This window comes from Ciconia boyciana, chromosome 1 (assembly GCF_034638445.1).
Source record: "Ciconia boyciana chromosome 1, ASM3463844v1, whole genome shotgun sequence".
Lineage (NCBI taxonomy): Eukaryota > Metazoa > Chordata > Aves > Ciconiiformes > Ciconiidae > Ciconia > Ciconia boyciana.
The window spans coordinates 133,206,410-133,229,905 of record NC_132934.1 but is presented as its reverse complement, the minus strand read 5'-3'; the positions used below and the strand labels follow the sequence as shown (position 1 = coordinate 133,229,905).

Here is a 23,496-nt window from a genome sequence, read left to right as displayed (position 1 = left end):
CGCCTGGGCGCTTTCCTCTGCCCCCCGCGCCACAGCCTACGCGCCGCGGGGGCTCGCTTCCTCACAGGCAGCGCGGAGCTGCCGCGGGTCCCCTCCCGGGGCTTCCCGCCCTCAGCGCCGCCCCGGCGCCGCCGTTCCCCCTCAGCGCCGCGCCGCGGCGGTTGGGCGGCGGCGCCTGTGGCCAGCGGCAGGTGGCGCTGCCGCGGCTCGCGCCGCCGGGCCCTGGCGGCGGGCGGGGTAACGGTTGCTGCCGGGGCCGCCATTTGCTCGGGGCCGGGACGGCGTGCTGGTGCGGAGCACAGCCGCGGCTCTATTTTCGTCCGGAAAAGCTTTCAGACTGCTGATAGTAAGTCAGACTAAAGCAGGAAAATTCCTCTTCTGGCTTTGGAACAGGAAACTTTGCAAGAAACCCACACCTGTGCTGCTCTCGCTGTAGGGGGGTGATGATCAGTGCTGAGTTAAAAGCCTAGTGGTTTTTTTTATAGATACTAAGTTGTGACTTTTATTCTTTTTTATAAACCAAAAGTGAACTATCTGTTTTCTTTCCTCACAACATGGAAAGGTGAGTCAAAAGGTGAAAAAAACAAAAAGCCTCTGCACAAGTTTGAGGGAATTAACGTTCAAAGCATGCAGGGTGGAAATGATAACAGCATTAAGAAAATCTGCCGCCCCGCCCCTCAGCTGACTTCTTGTCATCTTTGGGTATTTCTGCTTGTCAAAACTGGTTTCAGTTGAGGACATACATTGATAATGCCAAGGAAGTGGAAACCAGTTCTTGCACATTGGCCTGGGTACTCGCATAAAAATGTAGTGCATCTGATATGGGGATGAGCCTGTGGAAGGATCCCTGGCAGAGCTGTCTGCCTCAGTCGGGGTTTGACTCAGCTGGAGATGCTTAATGTATGTTTTGGTGCAACTGGGCTTGCAAGTGCCTGATGTTGATTTTTCCAGCTGGCACTAGCTGTGTGCCAAATGGGACTCTGTATGTATTTGCGCTGCCATTTTGAGACCTCAGGTAGAAGCTGGTCCAAGGGAGGTGAGTTCTGCCACCGACAGTACTGCAGTTGGGATGCTGCTGTCCCTGACTGGAGAACCTGGCAAGGAGTTGATGTCACCACCTTGAGGCTTTGCAGCGGGCACCCTGCTGGTGTCTGTCCGACTGTCTACTGAGTGGTGGAGTGCAGCCAGGTTGTCCTTGTCAAAGAACACTGGGTTTTTATAATAGCGTTAGTGACATTTCTACTAGTTTCCCATAGTTTTTCAGCAGACCTGAAACTGGGTAATTGGGTTAGATAAAAGAATAAGAAATGGGAATTATCTTTTACTATTTTAGTACCAAAAATCTTCAAAACATCAGCTGGCTTGGTAAGGAGGGTGAGACTTTTCACTTTAAGGAATAAACTTCAGAATAGTTTTTTTTCTATGCCACAGCTGAAAGCGAATTAGCAGTAAGAAATGTGTCTTTCAGAGCAGTCCAAAGTATCAGGAAGGAGGGAATTTAAATAAGGGTCACCTTTTAATTAGCTCTAATTTCTACAGTCTCCTCTGTTTTGTATAAAACTGTCTAGAAAATAGCTGCTTTAAAATGAGTCATGTGTTTAACTTCTACACACTATTCCACGTGCTTGAATTATATGCATAAAAGGACACAACGTGAGATGAAAAACGAGGGCCAGACTAACCAATATAGACTTCAGCAAAGCCAGATTAATGCATTATGTCTTCAGCTGTATATAAAAAACTCCACATGATAATCTGCATTACTTTTTGGTGTTTTAGCTTATTCCTCTCATGACAGTTCAAAAAATACAATATTAACAAAAAAAAGTTAGCTGTTATGGCTACATTATAAAATTATTAATATGGTTGCTTAAAAATAGATTTTATAAGACTACTTTAGACTTGTCAGCTGACAGTGTTTATTGTAAGTTGTAGTATTGACCATGGAGTGTAGAGGATGCCCACCTTTCTGTAGGCCTAAAGGCTGCCTGAGGAAAGATGCAAGAATTGAAGGTACAATGCAGTATCACTCCTTACCTTCTCTGATGGAATGAGAAACACTTATTACCATGGTCGAGATAGTAGTCTTAGATTTCAACAAGCGTTTGCAGTTGCAGGATGCTCCTTTCATCACATCCAGGTGAACCTGCCTTACAATGCTATGCCCTAGACTCAAATTGCAATTTTCAGCTAGGATTTCAGGAGCAGCTGCCACAATAAGGCTGCTTTTCACCTGCAATGTAGCAGAGCCATACATTAACACTAAAGTCCCTTGGTGGCAATAAGATCATTAACAAATCGACTCAAATCGTTTCAAGACATTCTTCCACCTCATTTTTAACCTGTTGAAAAATGCTCACCTCCTCTGATTGAAAATTCTCTTTCTTTCGCTAGAGGGCACCATTAAACAGAAAATACTGTATTTTAGCTCGCAGATGAGAAAAGAGACATCCCCTGTTCTCAGTTGCAAGAAATCCTGAGAGAAATTCAGCAATTCAGCTCTCAGCAACTGATTTTAACTCGACTTTTTTTTTTTTTTTTTTTTTTTGTACCTGTACTATCATTTTACGACCCTTACTTTTTTCCACTGGGAAAACCCACTGGAATCGTCAGCCAAATATCAGACCTATTTCACTGTTTCATGCATTTAAACTATAGCACATCAGCCTGAAAAAAGACAGTGGTGCCAAAAGGCATAGAGTGAACAGAATACTGGGCAAAGGGAATATCCTCTATGAATATGGAGATGGGTCTCTCATTTTATTTGTGAATGTTACTAATCTCTTGCTTCAGTCCCTATTCTTATCCTTCATTTCAAGATCCAGAGAAAATTAGCAAGAGGCTTTCCCAGTGTCATCTTGAAACTCTCCTATGGAAAAAAACAACAATGTTCAACTTACAACAAATAATAAACACAAGTGATGTCTGTCTAAACAGCTGTGGGATGAGAGCTGCTGAGTACAAGTCTGAAGAAACCTAGAGCTTTGACATATTTACAGCAGACTTCTTCATCCCACTGGTATTAGTTGGCAGTATGAAACACCTTTATTTTGGAAACCATTTTGTGGTCTGATGTAATTGTCTGCTTATAGAATATGGGGAAAATTCCACATGCTACACCCCTTAGACTTTTTCTAAGAAATGTAATAAAGTTTCCTCATATAGGGAGGGAGAGAGGTGATGACCTAAGGCATGTATTGTTGAAAACAAGGATGTGGTTTTTCCAGCACTGTCCATCTGGTGTCTTTCATAACACAGTGTTAATATAACTAAGTGTGTAGAAGACCAGAAGCAAAAACAACTGCTTCAGGGAATGCAATAATGAAACCATTTCACCACTTTTGTTCTGAACACAGTGAGATTATAATAGATTGCTGATGGCCAACAGTCAGCAGTGTCAACAAAAGCAAATAGATGAGGAAAATATATAGATTGAGAACAATGTTTATGAATGCTGATGCTGAGTTCAACAGATTGAGATTGAAGAAGGCATGGATCAAAGGACTATGGAGAACTGCACAGACCTATGCTTTGAAAATCATCTTGCAAACCACTTTTAACCAAATGTATTTTTGAGTAGTCTGGCTTTCAGTAAAAAGATGAAATGAATCACTTTGCATATATTTTGGTAGTTTAAAAATATATGCTACATATGCAACAAATTTTTGAAAGTGACTGTTTGTGCACAAGCACTGATTTTCTTGGAAAGCAGTATGGGTTAATTATTTGCTGAGTGAGGTGGAATGCCAAGATGAGGTTTGTGATTCCTACTTCAGACACAGGACTGGCTAGTTTCTATGCCCTTTTCCTTTCCAGTTCCCTCGTCGGGCCCTAGAGAGTAGCAGTCCCCAACATCTGACTTTTGAAGGATGTGTTAGCTTCAAAACTTGTGAAACAGCTCAAACCCACAGCAAATTGAAATACTAAAACTGAGGCTGAGGAGGAGAGTGCAGCCGAATGTTCCCGCAGTATGTTTCTTACTCCATGTTGTGGCCTGCACAGCTGCCAGTGTAGAGGACAGTCTGTGCAAAGATGTGTAGCTCTACTCAGTTCTACACTGCAAAGCATGGTGAGAGCCTGCTCAGAGGGCCCCCTCAGAGTACTACATGGTGGAAGCCTATGGGCAGAGAAGTGTGTTTTTTCTTCTCTCGGCACGGTTATGTACCGTGCTATAAGAGGACACTGAAAGCTCCCAGCTGGTATTTGCAGGGCCATTTACTGAAAATGGGTATCCAGACCCTTTAGCTTCCCATCCGATCTCAGCTGGCTGATTTGTTTGAACTTCCTGATCTGGTTCTCTTAATAGTGTCTGTGACTCTAAGGCTCAGAGAAAGAAAGTAAAAAATAACTGTTTGAGATAGAAAAAATAAGAATGAAAGATCAGACAGCTCATAGGACCATTTTTAAGTGGGCCACCGGATTACAGAAGTATCATAAGTGCATGGTATATTACATGGTCTCTTTCTCACTTTATGTACAAGGTTATTTAAACGATAAACTGCAGCGCTTGGTTCTCTCTGTGTATGAACACCCATAAGAATGCTCTTGCCTGACCTGTGCATTTTATGCACTCTTTTTGCTCAATTTAGTGGGTGAAGTTTGGGCTGTGTCCCACTGAATAATACATGTGTCTTAATAGCATTTATGTGCTTCTTTGTGTAGGCACTGCCAGAAGCCAGCCAGAGCTGATGCTAGGCCTGCACATTTGTGACACTGAGTAAAGACAAGTATGTGGGACTTGATTGCATGTGGGGCTTTGTCAAACTGTTTCTTGTGTGAAGAGCAAATGACACAGCCATCGAAGGAGTCAGCAAATAGAGAATAATGCCCTTCTGTGCCTTCTTTTAGCTAAGTATATCAAAAGCTGCTGAAATAGTAACAGAAGAAGGCATTGAGAAAAACTGAGGGTAATGCGAGACCATCAGCCTGATTGGTTTCTACCTATTTTACAGGCACAGGAGTTAATTTTCATAGCTGGCACCAGTTACATCTGTTTTCTTTCCAGATCCTTCACTTTTTTTTTCTTTTTCTTTCTCTTGGGTCATAATTTAGTTGTTAAAAGAGAAGAGTATTTGGAGATGTTTGTTTATATTTTCTGCTCTGAAATACCACTGGCTTGTAATGACATTAGATGCAGAGAGATGTTAACCTTTGGCTAACAGCCAAATATTTTCAAAAGGCATGCCCTCCTGCACTCTCAAAGCAGTACCAGCTCATTCAGCTGTGAGGTAGACCCCCATCTCTCACTTGTGCTTGTATATGAGATGAGAAAGAGAGGGATCATCCTCTATTACAAATTTAGCTGCAGGATGAGGAGCAGAGAGAAGAACTTAGATGCCAGATATATATAATTGGATGCATGCCACTGCAGTCTCTGCAGTGCAGGCCATATGCCAGATCTCTTTCTTAGCCTGGTAAGGCAATTGATTAAATCAAGTTAACCACTGTATGTTTCTAAACTTTTCTTCTTGCTGGCTCCCTTTTATCTAATTTCCCTCCTTCCAGAAGATGCTGCTACAGCTACTCATAGCATTGCTGACTGTGAAAATGACAGAAATAGTGTTTTTTTTCTTAATTGGAGGGATATGACAGGCAAGAATATCTGCCTAGGACATTTTGTCCTGATAGAAATCCTATACAGTTACTGTAAGTTGTGTCCTCCCACTCTTATTTCCTGACTGGTGTTTAACCAGGCTCCATCCTGATCTAAATGGCTGGTAGAGCAGGTGATACACCCATGTGGTTGTGCAGCACAACAGTCAGTGCTAGCAAAGGAACTAAAATTGTCCTAGCCTTTTGGTAATGCCATGTCTGGTGTAACTGGAGAAGTTGACCAGTTCTCTAGAACTTTGAGGTGGATTTGCTTAAAACTTTTCCTTACAGTGAACTCTCAAAGAAGACCACAAGATTTTAAGTTGAAGAGACGTCAGGTTTTATGAGAATATAAATTAGAATAGTTAGCAGTTTTTTTCCTTGTATAATGAAAGCTGAAGGTTACTAGAGATGGAATAAAGGTCCATAATTAAATCTCCTTCTGCCACTGTGCCATTGCAGTTGGATTCTTGTTTCCTTCTGATTTCAGACAGCTCACTATCTTCCTGGGTTGCGGCAAATTCTGCAAAGACCTGTCCGATCCATGGGAAGTTTCTTTTCCATTACTTCAGAGGCTGGAGCGTCAGCTCCCTACTTCTCCCAACAGTCTCTTTGCTTGGGCTGCAGGCACTCATTTCTTTTCTGAGCCCCTTGTTTTCTTGTAGCACCTTGCAGACCCTGGAACTTTCTCTCACTTGCAGTTTGGTGACAAGGTAATAGCACACACAAGGTAATAAGTGGAGATACATTAAAACTGATTAATCCTGGATCAAAATTGTCTAAATTCTACAAGAACACCCACTCTGAAATGAAATTAGGTCATTCTTGACTGGTGGTAGCTCCCATGGCTACTTTAAATCTTCGTTCTACACAGAAACTCTTAGCATTCTTCTAGGCTGTGATCCCAAAATCTGTGGTAGGTGGCTCCCCTAAGGCCCATGGCAAGATTTTTTTTAACCTTAGTCTTTCTGAGTAGGACTATTTTATGAATGTTTTTTATGATTCTTCTGTTCTCATTTCCTCTCCATTTGAAACTTCTCCTGATGCTTTCCATAAGCTAGAGGAAGTTGTCAATCATTTTTCCATTGTCCTCTGTGGTTATAGTTATTCCTGCTGCGTAGTTCAGTGCTTGCTATCAAACATTAACTAACAGAGTGACATTTTTAGTAGTTGCATGTGGCCCACCTACTGCTGTTTTGAGTCCCTAAATCTGTTGCTGAGTGTGCAGAAAAGCCTTGGTATTGATTGCAACTATACTGAGAAGGAACTTGTTGCTGATGGGAACATTTGCACTGGGCCTTTTTTTTAATGGCTTTTTCCAGAGAAGAAAATGGTAAAGACAAAATTCTTTACAGAAAGGGTATGCATTTCAAATATGTAATTGTAAACACAATTAAATATAATTTATTCTTTAATCTTGATATTCTGAACACAGAAATTTTCAAATGCATTTCTGGGGCAGTGAATTCAATCTTGTATCTTGTCCTTTGCAGGAATAATTTGCATTGCCAAATATGGCTCCTGAATTATCCCTAATTAAAATTTCTATTCTAGAAAGGGAATATTGAGGTTGAATTTGAGCAATAGAAAACCAGAATGGAAATTTACAAGCTGCTCAGTAATTGCCTGACAGGACTTGCAGGTGAATTCTTTATTCAGCATCTCAGCATTTTTGTGGCAGTGTAGGCAAGATCACTTCTTATTTTCCCATTCCTTATAGAGAAGAGATGGTTGACCTGTCTAAAGCCATCCTGGAATTGATGTACACTTGAGGATCTTGTTGGCTTTGTAAAGGATGGTGGCCCACTCATGGAGTGAATCATCATGTCAACTTGGAGATTTAAAAGCAAGTTTTAATTTGAATAACATTTTTAAAAAAATGCCCAAATGAAAACTTATTATAAAAGCAGACCATGATATGGGCTTCTGTATTTAATTCAAAAAACAAAAGTGACCCACATTTTCTGTCACATTTCTTAAGAAAACTTTCATTGTAAAAATAATCTCCAAGTTGAATTTGCTTAAGGACAAATGTGATGATGAATATTTCAGCATTACCTGAGTGTTGATCTTTAACTGAACAATAGAGAGAATAATGGTTTAGAAATTGTTTCAAATATAACAAAACATAATGTTTGGATAGCTGTATCCTCTCAATGCTTTATTTAAAATTAGCAGTGATCACTCTGAAATAGATAAACCTTTTGAGGGAATTTATATTTTTTGTTTTGTTTACAGAGTACATTTGCCAGCCTTCCTTTAGCTACATCTCTGTCTTTTTTTCAAAACAGGTTATGATTTTAAATCAGAAAACAAACAGAATAGTTTTTATATGTAGCAAGGGTATTTAATTTATTTTGCATTTTATTTTTCACTTGCTTGCATGTTGAAAACGCAAAAGTGTTCAGTTTCACAAAATGGTTCAAAGTTCAAGCCAAATACAAGAATCTCAAATTACGTTCCTAAATACGGATTCAGAAAAAAAGGTAGTCTGACTGTCAAAGGTGATGAGCACCTGCTATTGACACAGATTTTATCATCTGTATGGTTTAAGACCCGTGAAGGAGTAGCTGCAGTAGCAGGTATGGATGGGCCTTGTGGAGAGCCCTGGGTCTTTGTCCTCACTTCTCAGGTAGAACCCATCAGCATTCTCCAACTAAAACCCATGGTGCCAGGGTTGTGGCTCTCTCTTACCAGCATGTAAAGCTCATAAATTGGGTGAAGCTCGGGTTTCAATGATCTTCTTAAACCTTTACATTCAGAAGTGGTATTTGAGGATTTTTATAACCTGTTCTAGAGTTGTGGGCTTTGATCTTATCACTGTGCCATAACCCACTCAATTCATGTTGTTAAGACAGACACTGCTGTCAGTAATCTTGCGACTCAAATTTAGAGTTTGATCTCACCTACAGCTTATGTTTGGCTACTAAGTAATAGATTGAACCCATCTCTCAAATGAGATGGAGATTTTGATCAGCTCCTTTCATTCTGTTACTTTCTACATATACACATATATATACTCAAGCTAAACCTGGTAATTATTTCTCTTGGCTGATTATTTTGGGGGCGATGATGCGAAAGTCATAAGCATTCATTTCTGTAGTGTTATCCCACTCCACCTCCTCACCATGTGTTGAATTGCTATGGTATTTTTGTTCATCTCTTGTCTAGTCCTCTCCAGCCTTCTCTTTTCTCACCATGGACTTACAAGCTTATAAGAACTGAATCTTTGTTATTTTATCCTTTCTGTTTTTTTTTCTTCTGCCTTCTAACTGAATGTGTGTGAGTGAAATGAGGGAAGAAGAACATTGGGCTGCTTGCTTTGCGTTGGTGTTAACTATGAGTCATAACAACAGCTTGGTGCTCTTGAAAACTTTTCTGGTGGGAGAATCAACAGCATGGATGCAGCAAAAGAAGCAGCAGAATGTACTGTACTTGCAGTTCTCTGACTCAAGGACATAATTGTGGATGATGGGAATGCATTTCGATAGAGGTTTGCACTTACTCATGCTATAGATATATAAAATTTCTGCTAAGGAAGCAAATCTGGTTGCTCAAAGTTTGCCCTGGTTGCATTGAAACTGGACTTACTGGGAGGGATTTTGCTGGTAGCTGACTTTTCATAGAGCTGCCTAAAATAGGCTTGGTGTGAGAAGTAGGTCTAGAACGATTATTTTTACATTGACAGTACATAGAAGCTTAACATGAGATAATGTATTCATCATACTGCTCTCCAGTTATTCGCCTGGAATTACCCATATTCAGACAGTTTAAGAATTATTTAATTCTTATGCTTGGAATTAGCTTGTTCCCAAACTGCTCACAATTTCTTACAGTTATATCAGAGACAAGGATTTGTCCTCCATTGGTACAGAACTGAGCATGTATTAGGATCTTAGATGACTGGTCATACACTACGCGAAGACTATGCTGTCTTGATTTCTAGTTGAACGATCAACTACAAAACACTCCATCCCCTATAAAGTGACTGAAACAAACAGTCAGAGACAGTACTCAGCCCTGCAGCTGAAAGTCTATTTATCATGGTAATAAACAAGACTCCAGATCACTTTCTTGATGCAAAGTGCTATTGGACAATAATTTCCTTACTTCTCTGTGTTCCAAGAACTTAATGGTGTTACATGCAGCTTCCAAACTTGGTTCCAGTTCCACCACTTGGCGCAGAACACAGGGAGAACAATAAATATTAAGACATGATGTTAGGGTATTAGGTTAAGGTTATACAGTACGTGTGAATTGAGACAGGAAGAAAACATCAGGATAAAGTAGAAGGATACAGCCCAGTGGTTCCAACTGCACATCATAACCTGCAGTTCCCTGTATAAAATTTAAAAAATTGTTTGAACAAAAATTGGCCACACATAGTGGGAAAAAATGCTCACTAGACAAACACTTTCAATGTTCAGCTCTGCTGGATGGTCAGTATTTGCCAGTTCCACAAGCCATGCCATTTTACTGGCTGTAATTTTACAAGTGAATAATGATGGTTGCTATTCAATCTCAGTTGTCCTAATCTACCAGTGAACAGGCTAGACAATAAAGCAAGGAGATGGGGGCTACGCTTGTCATTATAAAGATTCTTTCAAAGTGATGGCTGTGCAACCACTCTGCCTTCATACAAAAAATATTAATCAGGAATCCCAAGGAGCTGTTACTTTTATAGCAGAATAATGGTTGTGCATTGTGGAACTGCAAAATTCCACAATTTCCACAGAACACATGAGAAATGACTGCCTGGCATATCATGATACTCATGATACTTAAGGATGCAATATATTCATGATGCGTATGGATGCAAAAGGAAAATCATTGCATAAACTTGACTGCTGAATGAATATGTAAGATAACAAGTGATTTGCATCAGTACCAGCAGACTTGTTATGGGTACCTGGCATGGCCAATTATAAGCAAGAAGCTGGCTGGAGTATTGGCCCAGAACATACTGTATTAGAATCTGTTTTCAATACTAAGGCTAAAGAGAGCTAGAACTAGAAATGTCATTGACTGATTAAAACTCTATAGGCTGTTTATGTTTCACAGTTAGGTATCACTTTAGAAAAAAGTAAAATAGACCAAGAGCTGAGATAAGTATAGTATCAAGTTCTGAGTCTAAAGGCAATTATACTAATGCGAGAATCGCACCTGAGTGTGACTGATCTGAACTGCTTACAGCAGCCAGGCAGAATCAGGGTGCATGCGAGGTTAATGACTGTGCTGAACCTGCTCTCACATGTTTCAGTCTTGGCTGAATATTAAACAGAAGAAAACAAATGTGAAAACACGACCTCTGTCAAAACAGTTCACTTCTTGTGAACAGAAGATATCACATAGCTTCTTGACTCAGAAGAAAGATTGGTCTGGGGATAAATTTTTGGACTGTAGTAAAATGCTTGTTCTGCCACAGACCTCAAGTGTGACTTTAGATTCACAGATTTTTAAGGGCAGAAGGGATCACATACCTTGGCCTCCTCTGTGATCCAGGATGCAAAACTCAAATCCTGCATCAAGCCTGTAATTTTTTTTTTTTTTGCCATGACATATTGTATAGAAAAATATCTTGTCTTGATTTACATAGAGTGGATAGTAGCATGCATTTCTAGTAAGCTCTCCTCAGAAGTTATTTGCCCTTACAGTTGCAATGGTATGCCTTGTTTCTAGTCCAGATTTCTCTCTGATATTCATTATGCTGAGATTTCTATCAGAAGTGTCTTCCTGATGGTGGTGCTTCTTGACTCTGATCAAGGGGGCTAATTAAACATTCTCTTGGATAGATTAAGTCACTTAGTCATAGTCGCATATTTTCTGAACTTGTGTCTTTCTTGCAGTTTTTCCTAAGTCACTTCCAATTCTTCACTTGCAGTGTGGACACCTACATTTGTCACAGCATTGCATTTGGAGCTTCAGTTCAGTCAGTAATGTGCCATGATCCCCAGCATCCTTCTAAATTTGAGATTTAGAGATTTAGATCTCTCTAATTTAGAGACCTCCATCTATTATGTACCTTGGCATATGTTCTTTTTAACTAGATTTGTATTTGGCTGTATTAAAATTGATGTTACTTCAATGAACCTATTTCACCAAAGCCATTCAGACCAATCTGATCTGTCGCCACAATTCATTTGCACTCTGTTGCCCTTTTGTCATCTGCAAGTGTTGGACCTTTTCTTCTGGGTTATTCATAGACATGGGTTCGCATGAGGACTCATGGTCAGTTCAGAAGTAATCCCTGCCAGTCTTGGCAAAAAGATTCTTAGAGCACGGTGGTCTGACATTTACAGTTATTGTTGAGACCTGTCCATCAACCAGTCCTCACTCTGTTTAGTACAGTTATGCATTGTGCTATTATTCCTTTATCATGTGGCACAACTAAATAGGTTATCATAATGTTTGTAAGAAGTTTTATTAACATACTTACCGTTAACTGAAACACAAATTAACCAAACACATAGTCCCATCAAAATTTAAGACCTATTTTCCATAAAACAGTGATTATCATTATATTGTGGCTGTATTCTGAATCAGTCTCTTTACTGCTTTGCCTGTTATGATAATGCACTAATTGACATAGTTACCCAGGTCATTGTCTTTATCATTTTTGTATTGCTAGCTCACCTCTAGCTTTTTTTCCAATAATTTGAATCATCTCTAATAATTACTATTTTTATTGCAAATTATTTTTAGTGTGATACATAAAGAAGAATAGAAGATGCCAGTTGTGCCAGGCAGTGAAGAAACATGAAGTAGCCCGGATCCCTTGTCCTAAATGGTTTACCTTCTAAGTGGAAGAAAAGGGTAGTGCACAGAGTGAACAATGGAGTGGAAATCACCATGTTAATTCCATAGGCAAGGTAAAGGTATTACCTTTTATCAGGTCACCATGGAAGGAACATGCATGTGATTCTGTGAATTCTGGGACAATTCAAAGTGTGGGATTTAAGTGACATTGATCATTCAGAAAAACTGGTTGCTCCAGCTCTGAAGCAGGAACAACAAACTTTAAAATGAAGTAGAAATTCAGAGAAAATAGTTTGCATTTTAATGTATATCTGTTAAAACACATAAGAGAACTGGTACTTAATAACTGGAAAAGACAGAATATTGATAGGGACTGGAAGAGGGGAAGAGGTGATTAAATAGTTGGTTTCTGTGCAAAAGAGAGACATATATGGGGTTTCTTTGTGCCTGGGTGGAGACAGGCAGTGAGGTGCAAGGAGGGAGCTGGCTTCAAATGGGACAGCCTGAGGACAGCAATACCCACTACCAGGGAGAACAGCAGCTGGCACTGACTTCATTGGCCAGTGAGAACATATTTCAAGTGTGGCAAACATTTTTGCTAATGTCCTCAAAGGCCTTTTGCCAACAGAAAAGGTATATTCTAATGGTTATTCTGCATGGTGCAGGAAAGGCTTCTGTTCTTGGAAAGGTCATGGCAGTTGGGGGAGAATCCAGATGACTGGAAAAGCAAATATCACACCCATTTAAAAAAACGGCAAGGAAGAAGATCCAGGTCAGCCTTGCCTCAGCTCCTGGGAAGGTTATGGAGCAAGGACAGAAAGGTGACTGGGAGCAGAACAGTCAACATGGACTTACAAAGAGCAAATCATGTCTGACCAACTTGATTGCTTTCTATGATGAAGTGACTGTCCCTACAGTGTAGGGGAGGGCAGTGGATTTTGTATGCTTTGACTTTTGCAAGACCTTTGACACAGACTCTTTATCACCAGATTAGTGAGATAAGGGCTGGGTAAGTGGGCAATAAGGTGGGTAGAAATTGACTGGACTGCTGGGCTCCGAGAGTCCTGTTTAGTGATGCAAAGTCCAGCTGGTGGACACTAACTGGTAGTTCCCCTCAAGGATTTGTTATTGGGACCCATCCTGTTTAATATCTCCATTGACGACCTGGGTGACAGGACAGAAGGACTCTCAGCAGTTTGCTGGTGACACCAATTTGGCGGGAGTGGCAAATACACTGAGGGCAGGGCTGCTATTCAGAGGGACCAGGACAGGCTAGAGAAATAGACTGATAGGAACTTCACGAAGGTCAAGAAAAAGAAATGCAGAGTCTCATATCTTGGAAGGAATAACCCCATATGGCAATAAAGGCTGGAGGACAACTGTCTCATGGTCCAGGTAGTCAAGAATTGAACATGAGACAGCAGTGTGCCCTTGCAGCAAGGAAGGGCAGTAGCATCCTGGGCTGTATTGGTACAGGGCTGTATCAGTCCTGGGCTGTTAGCTCCCCAGTACAAAAGAGGCATGCACATATTGGAGCAAGTCCAGCAAAAGGCCACAAAGAAGAATAAGGAACTGGAGCATCTGTCATATGAGGAGAGGCTGAGGGAGCTGGGGCTATTCAGCCTGGTGAAGAGAAGGCTCAGGGCGAATGTCATCAATGTGTCTAAATACCTGATGGGGGTGAGTAAAGAAGATGGAACCAGATTCTTCCCAATAGCACAGTGAGAAGCAATAGGCACAAATTGAAATATATGGAATTGCATGTAAACATAAGAAAAAATCTTTTTACTATGAGGGTGGTCAAAGACTGGCACAGGTTGTCCAGAGAAGTTGTAGAGTCCCCATTCTTGAAGGTACTCAAAACCTGACTGGACATGACCCTGAACAACCTGCTGTAGCTGACCCTGCTTTGCGCAGAGGGTTGAACTGGATGCTCTCCAGAGGTGACCTCCAGCCTCAGCTGGTCTGTGATTCTGTGAATTCTGGAATCCAAAGACGTGGTCTGTACCAGTTCCCTCTTAGTTTGTGGATTGTTCTATTGGAGAATCTTCTCTGAGACAGTGCCCCAGCTATTTTTCCTCAAAATTTTTAGCTGTCATGTATCTAATCTCACTGACTTTAAAAGTGCTAATTATTTTAGTTGCTGTCTAGTATCTTCAGTAACTTGGGAAAGTCAGGAGATGCCTTCATCAATGTAAAACCAGAAAACACCACCCTGCTTCTTCCCAAGAAGAAAACAGTTCTTTTTGAATTAAATAATGCTGTTTTTTTTATAAAGGCCAGTCAGCTAGAGACTTATGCAGATAATCATCTAAGTCTGTCCTTTCCCAAAACTGGAGGTACAAACCTCTGTAATATATTTCCCTATCTGCAAAACTTGCTGGTATGTACCAACTCTGAAAGACCATGCAGGATGAGAGTTCATGTTGTTATGTTGGTGTTGGAAGATAGTTGGAAACTAAGAAGACTGGGAGTGTAAAGCAGAAAAAGGCAAGACAAAGTGATATTACCCTTCCAGGTGACTGTTTCCCTAATTGTCAGTTTTTGAATGTTTGCTGCGTTGGCTTGGTCACATCCTGCCTCAGATCATCAGCTGTGTGGTTTGATAAGATTCCAAAATTTGGTGGTCTGGAATTGGTCTAATGGATTTATGTATTCATATGCAAAATAAAGTATAAAGTAAACTAATCACTGAGGGTTGGAACAATTACTGTAGGCTGCTAACCATATGTGAGAGCAAAGTGCGTGACTTTCATATGATTAGAATGAATCAGAGGTAGCCCACTCTGTGTATTGCAGTGACACTCCTATTAAATGAATTCGTAAAAGCTGAGTGTTTGGAGTACTTTAGAAGGTATTAACCATAGATCTTTTAGAATGAGGGTTGTTTCTGTTTACAGCACCTTGATTAATGTGTAGTGTGTGGTCTGTCCCTTCAGATTCTTAGTGATTGCTGCATTTGAATGAGGCCATAAAGGAAAAAAAAGATACAGATGCTTTTCAAGTATATGGACATCAAATGAAGCTGAAGTCACTGAACATGGCATTTCATTATATCCACTGGCTTGCAACATAAGAATCTAAATATAGAAATAATTAAAGGCTTGCTTGTAATTTCACTGAAGTAAGTTCCAAGGTTCCTGTAGCATCTGATGGGAGTAAGTTCAGACCTTTATCGTCCTCAGTCATTGTTAAACAATATAGAAAGGTATTGCTAAGTAATTAGGAGATTTGGTCTTTTGCCATTTTTAATTCTGTGAAATTTTGGGCTATTATTATGTATGGTATTTTTAATTCTTGATGTATGTTGTTATGGAAGCCCCATATCTCATTATGGAGCAAACATCTGCAAGAGTTTGGAGGTCATAGTGTTGTGAAAATACACTGGGTCTAGAAATTAATAAATATACACAAATGTATTGGATTTGCAAGTATTAAATGAACTGTGATTTTTTTTTTCCTCTTACAAAAACAAAGTGCAATTTATTTTCATAAAAGTAAGTAATTGGTATGTAACAACCCGCCTCCTCATGAATAGTGGTTTTCAAAAAGATGCTTGTCACAAATGAGGTCTTAAACCTCTCTGGTGTTTCCCACTGAATAAAATGGAACATATAGCTGTTCTCAAATGATAGAGAAGTTTGCTTAATTCAAGCAAACAAACAACAATAGCTAAAAAATTCCAGAAATAGCAAACTAAGGAATCAGAACCAAAGCTAACTGAATGACACTCAGAAAGCAAGAGGTGAAATTCACTATGCAGTCAACATAGTCAGACATGCATTTATCTGGGGCTCATCATCCTAAAGCAGAATTGAATTAAAGAAGTTAACCTCCCAGAGGTTGTCTCTAAATTGACAATATTTCAGTTTAGTGCCTTTCAGGTGTAAAAAAAGCCCTCTTTTTGTATCTGGCCTTTCTTTTTGTCTTCACCTTCTCTAATTTTTTAATCTTGTTTTCTGACGCTTGTCACCACATAGTTTCTGCAGTGATCTTTTTTGTAAGAGAACCCCTCCCATCGAGAAGTAATTTTTCTGACTCATGCCATCATCTTCTAGTTATCCAACCAACATAATCTTAATTAATTATTAAGCTTGGGTTTAATACTCTGTGTACATTTGTATAGGCAAAACCACCCAAGCTCACACATTGCCCAAGTCCTGACATTTTTATTCAGATCAGTTGTTAAAAAAGAGGCTGGGCTGAATTTACTCGTGTTTTACTTCGTGTTACAGGAATTAGGTGGCAAGTAGGGAAGGTATATATCTTAGTTATAAAACAGCTGGAGGTCATTGTGGTGTCACCACTGTTTTAAGCTGGGGCAGCCCTGGAAGGCATGATGCAGTGTACAGTCCCTGTGCAGGAATGCACCATTGGGATAAACTCTTTGTCTCACCCTGTGTTGAGAAGCATTAGTCACTTGGACCATACTTCATGTTACTGCACTTAAAATGGAATAGATCCCTATTGGCTCCACATGTTCCATTCTTCATGTCTTCATGAAAAACACAAGTACAACTGCAGCAGGCAAGTGTTTGGTTAATCACATGTATTTTCATGTACTCAGTTTGCACCCTTACAAAGAAGTAGTGCTTGGAAATGCATCCCTTAGATAATGAGAGACACAGACGAGGGAAGTATTGGGAAGAGAAAGAAGGCTATGGGGACTTAGGAGTAGGAAGATAGGAGGAAGGGTGGTCTCTTGGGTAACCTTTACATCAATTATACACACTTACAATCCATGCTGGTAATTTTTTAGTTTTTCACAGGTAGCTTGTGGGATATGCACGTGAAAATGTGATATTTTTAAACAGAACCTCACACTGGAAGCACTCTATAAAATCTGAGGGATATAGATGGAGTGATAGGAAGCATGAGAAGGCTATACTCTCCGGGTATCATCTAGCAGGTTACAGGCAGAGCCAGTAATAGATCTTAAATATCTTGACTTTTATCAGGTGCCTAATCCACTAGATGACACTTATTTTGGTAATATTGACACATTTAATATGGACAGCTTCTTCTCTGGTCCTTTAGTGTCTGGCACATTTACTCATGTTTACTCTGAGTCTGAATTTTGCAGCTTCAGACCAAGCTGGATATTGCCAAAATATATCCTTGAGAAAAGTTTCTCATATTGGTATTGCTGACATTGGACAGCTCTAAGTCATGTCAGGACATTTAACTTACTCACTTCTAGGTTAAGAAATGAACTGTTTTTGAAAGATAGCTTAGGTGTAAATTTCAAAGTTAATCTAAGAGGAAGTTGTTCTGAGCACTTTTACCTATGCCTGGCATCATATAGAGATGAATTAAACATCTGCAAAATCCTGCTGCATTCAACGGAATGAGATAACCTTAAGGTTCTACTGCTATGCTGTGTCTCAGGTTATTTCTCCATGTAGTTTAAACTGAGAAGGATTTGCCTAAAATAATCAGCATCTTAATTTTTTTTTTTTTTGGTGCAAATTATTATTTAGAGGTGTGTCTACAGGAAGCAACTAGCAGAGATTGGATATACCATTGCCAAGAGGAAATGAGAAACTGCATACATTGTTTGTGGAAGATACTCCTCTGGAAATCATAATTCAATACTGTTCCGGTCGAGCAGGAAGACTGCCTGTAATTTTGCTTGCAATGTGCTTGTAAATTTTATCCATTGATAGAAAAGGCATCCTAGCGTCAATGGCAAGAGAAAGCAGCTGGACGGTGAAAGAGTGGCTGCCAAGCACACAGTAGAAGGCACTTCAGACTGTGCCACAGGAAAGAATTAAAATAAAAAATAAACCTCGTGTGGGAGGAAAATATTAAACTCACTGCGGAAGCAGTGGCTTAAGTCTCCATCCAAAGAAAACAGCCCTTTTCTTCCCCTCAAGGTCTGCAGTGTTAATCTGTTTCTTTGCTTGTGAGTGTATACTTCCTACAGTTCGCATGTATACTTAGACATGAATAAGATATTTTGAGAGTCCCTGTGTGCTCAAGTGTTGGTTGCCTGGGGTAGGTATGGTGGAATTTTGGCGGGAGAAGTTATAAGGATTGCTTATGTTTATACCCATTGGGCCTTGAGATAAACTTCAAAGATAACATGTAGAACATTGCTTTTTGAATTCAGTAGTTACAGATGTATTCCTAACGCCTGGGTTTAGTAGCAGCTTCCCAGGAGGGAATACTCTCTCTGATGTCTGGTTCACTTGGAGGCTTGAGGAAATAACTTTCTTGTTTCAGACTTCTCAGAAGCAGACATGACTTAAGGAGGGCTTTTATGACCCAAAGCACTCTCCACGCAGCCTGTTTTCTGATGTATATTAATCAAAGTAGCTCAGGGATCCCCCTATTTAACAGTGATATGAAAATACAGAAATCACCATTTGTAGGGATCTCTGTATACAGAAATCTGTGTACAAAGATTTTATTTTTTCAGTGGTGGGAAAAATAATCCAATCATACTGGCTTTTGATTGATGTATTTCCTACCCTGCAACTAGTAACAGTGTTTGCAAACTACAGTTGTATCTCATAGCATGAGAAATTATGATTATTAGCAAATATAATCACAGTATGGTTACAATATAGTCAGTCTGTTAAACTTCTGAGAAAAAACATCTTGTTTTATTTGCAGATCAATATATTTCAAGGCTGTGTATGTGTCTAAAGTATAAGGTTGAATAAAGGTATGTGACAACCCCTCTTGGAAATTATAGAGATGAAAATGTCTAGTATCTCAGGTAGTTGCTTAGCTATATAGTGTACTCTGCGTACAGTAGTGTACTACAGAACTTAAAATTGATGATGATTTTGCTTGGAGTGTTTAATTTTAAATGCAAACTTTGGTCTTCCTCAAAAGGACAAGGAAAGAAGAAAAAGCTAAGAAAAGCAAAGAGCTAAGAAAAGAAGCAAATTTTGCATCAGATAAAATATATTTTTCCAGTAGTTACTTAAATAGTGCGGTATTTATGCTTTGTCTTTTCTATCTCAAAGGGAAAATAGCATGTAAACAAGGAGTTTCATTTCAGTGGTAACTAATTGTTAAACTGATTAATACAACTAATTATTAGACTGAGAACACAACTTCCAGCATAAGCTGGAACATGGATCTCTGGAGAAAATAAAATAAAGAATGCCACAGCATAATGTATTGCATTTTCTTTTTCTGCTTATGATTTTCATATATTCCTCAGAAGCATTTTTTTCATGCCAATAAATCTCATGTGAGGTTGTTCAGTTTCCAGTTGATGGAGTGTTGGCCTGTACCTCTCTGCAAAGAAATGGCTGAAAAGCAGCATGGGAGCATCCAGGCAAACTCTATCTGGACAATGCTGTAAGCAGTCTCATTGGTGAGAAGTGTTCGGGAGATATGAAGGTGGCAGAACTGGTGACTTTACAATCTGTGGCAAAAGAGAGACATCTTGGGGAAGGAAGCCCCAGACTAGTGAGAGCAGAGACATCCAAAATCAGACCAAGCACCCTGTGCTGTATCTGGTTCTTTTCTGTTATTCTACAGAGATTTTGATGTCTTTTGATGCCTTTGCCTTGTCTAAGCTGGTGGAAAGGAAGGAGAGAAAAACTGCCTGTCTTCAAGGGCGATGGTCTCCTGATGTGGTACGTATTTTTCAGAGATAATGCTCAAGATATTATGGGCTGTGGGAAACACTAGCATTCCAGAAATTTAGCATGGCATATTACTGCTATGTTAGGAGAGACTGTGTAAGGAGGATCTTCTTTCATTCATCTGCTTTCTGTTTGCCACACAGGTTCATTTCTGGGCAGTTTCACTCTGCTGAAGGCACTTCCCAGTTGATGATTGGTACAAGTGTAGTGTTTCTAAGGGAGGTTTCACTGATGCTTCTTTCTCAGGTCAGAGGTGTGTGTGTGCATTTTTCCAAAGATCTAAAAAAATTTTATTTAGTTTGAAAGTGCTTGGTTGTTCTTTGTACATAGATAAAAGGGAGGAGAAATGCGGGGGTAGGAATAGATGCAAAGGAAATTGGGGCTCATTCAGTGTGTCTTTGGCACTTTATGGCATGTACTCTTAGCTTTATGAATTTAAACTCCTGTCGTCTTAATATAGCCCGTAATTATTCCTCAGGGTAGTTCAATTATTGAATGCCTATTTAAAGTGACTAATAAGCTATCTTTGGCAGTTTTGTGATTCAAGTTCTGTCGGCATTAATGTAAAGCTACGATTTTTTTCCTCTTCAGTGACTATTTCCCAATAATTTGATGAAGTTGATTTATTATTTGTATATTTCTGCTTGACTAGAAAAAAGTATTTATCTGCACAAGCTTACATAAATTTGGTACACATTAAACCAAAAATTAGACAAGTTGCGCTTTTTTCTTTTGTTTTAAGTGCCATTGTTTGCATTCTTGCGGCAGGGCTAGGCACTGTTGCAATTTAAAATGATCACAAGCTACAAATTATTGATTAGAAATGTTTCACTGCATTGAAAGCTCATTTTCAAGATGGATACATTTAATAGCATGTCTGTATTGTGGAGTAAGTAGGACTTTGCTACAATCATGCAAAGCAATGGCTGCTGTGTTTCCTATAACTGCAGTTGGGAAAAATACCTTATGATAAAGCTAAAATCCTTTACAGGTGTATGTGTTTGTGTACTATACATCACATGTGTTGGATGAGCTCTCCCCTCCTCCCCCTTCCCTAAAGTAGGTCTTTCTCAGACCTTTCATCAGCCTATGACAAAACCAGTAATGGTCAAAGCTATGTGGGCTCAACTGATGGGCATTGATAAGTATGGTAAGAACCACGTAACTCTGCTGAGAGCTCTAGGAGGAGATCCAGGCACCTTGCCCCTTTTGGGTTAGTTCAGCACCTGTACTGGGTTGACCATCCCTGTGCAGGGGGACTGCTGGTTGAGGCTGATCTGTCACCCACTTTCCTCTCACTTTTCTTCACTAGTCTTACTCTCATAAAAATACTAACCCTGTGATACCTGTGGCTGATCAGAAAATGTTTTGAAAATAGCCATCTTCATTTCTGGAAAGCATGCAAGGTATTCTCCTTTTACTTCTGGTTTCCACTCCTTCCTTCCTTCCAGCAATGGAATAGAATAAAAAGCTAGAGACCGTGACAGTAGAAAATGGGTTTGAATTAAAAAATACCATGTAAGGCTATGTTGGTGTGTCAGTAACTGGCTAGCTGTGCTTTACCTTTTTGTGCTGACAGGAGGATATAAAACTGGTGGTGGTGGCATTTAAGCAGCACAGAAGTTGGAGTACTTGCAGGAGTAAGTTCTGTGCCCTGGGACGAACTTGGTTGGCCAAGTTGTTTAACATGATCTCAGTGCTTTTGGGACACCATTCTGAAGCAAGCACAGTCCTTGTAGAAATCTACAGGGCTTGGCATTGGTCTCGTGAGAGGAGATTGAAAGAGATGGTCTTTCAGCCTAATGGTCACTGAGAAAGGCAGGAGGAGGAACTGGTGGGTAGCAGGTTTAAAAAGAAAGTTGTAAAGCAGAAGTAAGGAGTTCATAAGAGGAAAGAAAAACCTTTTGGAAGGTTCCCTTATGAAGAAATTACATCTAGCATAGGAAAAGCAAGAAGCAAAATAATGCAACTGAGTTTTAAAAATTCCATTACAGCTTTTAGAGGAGAGTGTTTAATTATCTCCAGCACAAAGCATCATTTCAGTCCTAATCATTTCCTAAGCAAGAAGCAAATGAGGTAGATAAGCATCACCTGTAATGTTACTTGTGGTGGCAAAGAGTTGGAAACTTTCAGATGTTTCTCATTTTCTGGAACTATAACAGGGCTAATCATAACTGGAACGGGAAAAAAATTTTGACAATTTTTTTTTCCAGAGAATTGTGCCTGGGCAGAGACCAAATCTAAGCAGTAATCAGCAACTCAGGTTCTTCTGTTTGTAGGAGGTAAACTGTCCATCCATTAAGTTTTATTTTCCTTGTGGGGCAGATCTATAGCTGAATAATTGATTGGCTGACTAATTGAACGGCTGAATTATTGAAGATTTTAAATGTGAATTTCATGATGTGAGATGGTTAGAGACTGGTGCCAGGGGAAGTTTTAAGTAAATGAACAGAAGTCATCAGGTAGAGTTAGTCAAGACCCTGTACTGAAGTTAAGATTATGCCTGTCAATTCTTCTGTGTATCCTCAAACTGTTCTTTCCATAAGTAATAAACAGGCACTGGGGTACTAGCTTTCCCATTTCCCAATAAGTCCTGCTGCCAGCACCTCTCAGCAAACACAAATTTACACAATGTCATGATTCCATTCAAAATTATAAAACATATCAGGGCCTGATTTTGCAAAAGTTTTGCTCTTTTGTGACTTGACTGAATCTTTCCTGAAATCGACAGGATTAGATTAGAAGCAGACTGCTCCTGTGCTGTTGGTTGGAGAAACCTTAAGTGTAGTGTTACCATACTTTTATTTTCCTAACCATTCCATTTGTAATATATGTTAAAATGAGTATCTTGGTGTTTGGCTCTGTCTTTAAGGTACAGCCTGCCATTAGGAGCAGACCAAGACTTGGAATGGACATATGAGCAATTCTGTAGCTGTCTTTTAAGCAATTTCAGTGATTCTTATTTTTTGTAGCCCAGAGTCTGACCAGCATTCTCAGCCAGCATGCACGGTTGTGTATCCTAGCAGAGGGTGAAAGGGAGGGACTATGGCTGAAAACATATGGACTTCTATTCTGGGAAACATTTATGCAAGATTTTCAGAACTCCCCCATGAGGGTGCATTAATGCCTCTGTTTTACCCATATGAATTAGAGGGAAATTTTATGGTCTCCCTTGTATTTAGGTCAGCTCGTGCTTTCCACTATAAAGGCAGCCTTTTATTTGAGAGGTCTCAAAGATGGCTGTTTATAGTTCATTTTTGATGATCAGCAGAGGGATTTTCTGTTTTAAAACTCATTGTTTCTCGCTTCTGTCAGAAAAGATTTGTAGCTAGAGAAAATAATTGAATATTGCAGCATAAATGGTATACTACAAACACCACGAAGACAATAAACCAACAAATACACACACACACACACACTGCTAAAGGAATATCAAGTTTGCAAACTCCAGCAGTAGACAGTTAAGAAATGCTATATTTATGATGCATCAAACAGTGCACTGAGAAAGGGTAGACTCATGGGACAGCATTTGTTAAATTGT

General features: G+C 39.7%; 1 long non-coding RNA gene across 1 annotated transcript; it reads left to right on the top strand.

Moving 5' to 3' along the window:
- Positions 1-283: 283 nt before the first annotated feature.
- Positions 284-15,511, top strand: LOC140647694 (uncharacterized). The gene is made up of 3 exons (XR_012040918.1): positions 284-562; positions 12,295-12,461; positions 15,288-15,511. It is a non-coding gene; the product is annotated as an uncharacterized lncRNA (long non-coding RNA).
- Positions 15,512-23,496: the final 7,985 nt, after the last annotated feature.